Source organism: Chiloscyllium plagiosum, chromosome 5 (assembly GCF_004010195.1).
Source record: "Chiloscyllium plagiosum isolate BGI_BamShark_2017 chromosome 5, ASM401019v2, whole genome shotgun sequence".
In the NCBI taxonomy this organism is placed as follows: Eukaryota; Metazoa; Chordata; class Chondrichthyes; order Orectolobiformes; family Hemiscylliidae; genus Chiloscyllium; species Chiloscyllium plagiosum.
In genome coordinates, this window is record NC_057714.1 from 122,191,304 (window position 1) to 122,194,058 (window position 2,755).

A 2,755-nucleotide genomic window follows, 5' to 3' on the forward strand; every position below is an offset into this window, starting at 1 on the left:
GATCCCTGCGGTACTCCACTGGTCACTGCCTGCCATTCCGAAATGGAGCCGTTTATCACTACCCTTTGTTTCCTATTAGCCAACCAATTTTCAATCCAATCTAGTACTTTGCCCCCCAAAAAATGCGCCGTAATTTTACTCACTAACCTCCTGTGTGGGACTTTTTCAAAAGCTTTCTGAAAGTCCAGGTACTACATCTACTGGATCTCCCTCGTCCATCTTCAGAGTTACATGCTCAAAAAATTCAAGAAGATTAGTCAAGCATGATTTCCTTTTCATAAATCCATGCTGACTCTGACCAATCCTGTTACTACTATCCAGATGTGTCCTAATTTCATCCTTTATAATAGACTCCAGCATCTTTCCCACCACTGAGGTCAGACTAACTGGTCTATAATTTCCTGCTTTCTCTCTCCCACCTTTCTTAAAAAGAGGTATAACATTAGCCACCCTCCATTCCGCAGGAACTGATCCTGAATCTATCGAACTCTGGAAAATAATCACCAACCCATCCACGATTTCTCAAGCCACCACCTTCAGTACCATGGGATGTAGACCATCAGGCCCCGGGGACTTATCAACCTTCAGACCTATCAACCTTCAGAGTTCTTGTGCAAGTCTCTGTTTGGCTAGGATGGATGTGTTGTTCCAGTCGAAGTGGTGTCCTTCCTTATTTGTATGTAAGAATACTAGTGAAAGTTCATGAACATCAAGTAGCCACAAAACAACATGACCATCTCTCACTAGTATCCTTACACACAGCTCCATGCACTCTTTAAATGTTTGCCACTACCTATCCACTAGCATCCCCTTGAATAACTTTCCCCAATTGATCATATCCTAATCGCACCTCATAGCATATATAGTTTCCTTTATTTATATTCAGGAGCCAAATCTCAGAATCAACTATTTCATTCTCCACTTAATGAAAAGTTCTATCAAATTATGGTCACTGTTCCCACCCCCCCAGGCTTTGCATAGCTAAACTGCCAATTATTTTCATACACACTGTAGGAATTCCTCCTTGTGATATTGTTATTGATATGATTTATTCAACAAAATATAATATAAAGTCGCCCATAATTACAACTGTAGCTTTGTTACTTGTGGCTTTAATTTCTTGTTTAATGCCTTCTCCTGTTTGGGGTTTAACAGACAACCCTCACGATCATTTTCTGCACCTTGGTGTTTCTCAGCTCTACCCATGTAGACTCCACTTCACCAGACCTAACATCCTTCCTCATCGAGAGTGTGGCGCTGGAAAAGCACAGCAGGTCAGGCAGCATCTGAGGAGCAGGAGATTCGACGTTTCGGGCATAAGCCCTTCATCAGGCTTATGCTTGAAATGTCGATTCTCCTGCTCTTCTGATGCTGCCTGACCTGCTGTGCTTTTCCAGCAGCACACTCTCGACTCTGATCTCCAGCATCTGCAGTCCTCACTTTCTCCTAATTTCCTTCCTCACAACTGTGATAAGGACTCTTTAACCAATAATACACCCCTGAGAAAAGAACCCCACTTTCTTCTCCTTTTTGTCTGTCCTCCCTACAAACTAAATATCTCTGGATATTCAGTTCCCATTCCCGCATCAATGTGTAGCCACATGTCTGCAATCCCAATGTCATCATATCCGTTTGCCCAATTAATTCATCCGCTTTATTGCAAATGCTCCTATCACTAACACACAATACCTTAAGGCATATCCTTTTAATATTCTTAGTCCCATGCAATTATTTTGATTGATCCTTGCCCTTGAATTCTTTGCCTATCACTTTTCCTATTTCCCAATATGTCATTTGTTTTTGCCCCTCATTTCCCTCTCTTCTATCTCCCTGTATAGGTTCCTATTCCCCCGGCCATTTTAGTTTATACCCTCTCCAACTGCTTGAGCAAATACTCCATCAAGGACATCAGTTCTGGTCCTCATTAGGTGCAATCTGTTTAGCTTGTACATGTCCTATGTCTCCAGAGCTGGGTCCAATGTCCCAAGGATCTGAAATCCTACCTTTTGCACCATTTCTCCATTTGGCATATCGAGTTATTCATAAATAACATGTAGCACTGGAGTTTTTTGAAAAAGTAACAAAGAGGATTGATGAGGGCAGAGCAGTGGACGTGAACTATATGGACTTCAATAAGGAATTCGACAAGGTTCCCCATTGGAGACTGGTTAGCAAGGTTAGATCTCATGGAATACAGGAAGAACTAGCCATTTGGATACAGAACTGGCTCAAAAGTGGTGGTGGAGGGTTGTTTTCAGACTGGAGGCCTGTGACCAATGGAGTGCCATAAGGATTGGTGCTGGGTCCTCTACCTTTCGTCATTTATATAAATGATTTGGATGTGAGCATAAGAGGTATAGTTAGTAAGTTTGCAGATGACACCAAAATTCGAGGTGGAGTGGACAGCGAAGAAGGTTACCTCAGATTACAATGGGATCTTGATCAGATGGGCCAATGGGCGAGGAGTGGCAGACGGAGTTAATTTAGATAAATGCGAGGTGCTGCATTTTGGGAAAGCAAATCTTAGAAGGATTTATACACTTAATGGTAAGGTCCTAGGGAGCTTTGCTGAACAAAGAGACCTTGGAGTGCAGGTTCATAGCTCCTTGAAAATGGAGTCACAGGTAGATAGGATAGTGAAGAAGGCATTTGGTATGCTTTCCTTTGTTGGTCAGAGTATTGAGTACTGGAGTTGGGAGGTCATGTTGCGGCTGTACAGGACACTGGTTAAGCCACTTTTGGAATATTGCGTGCA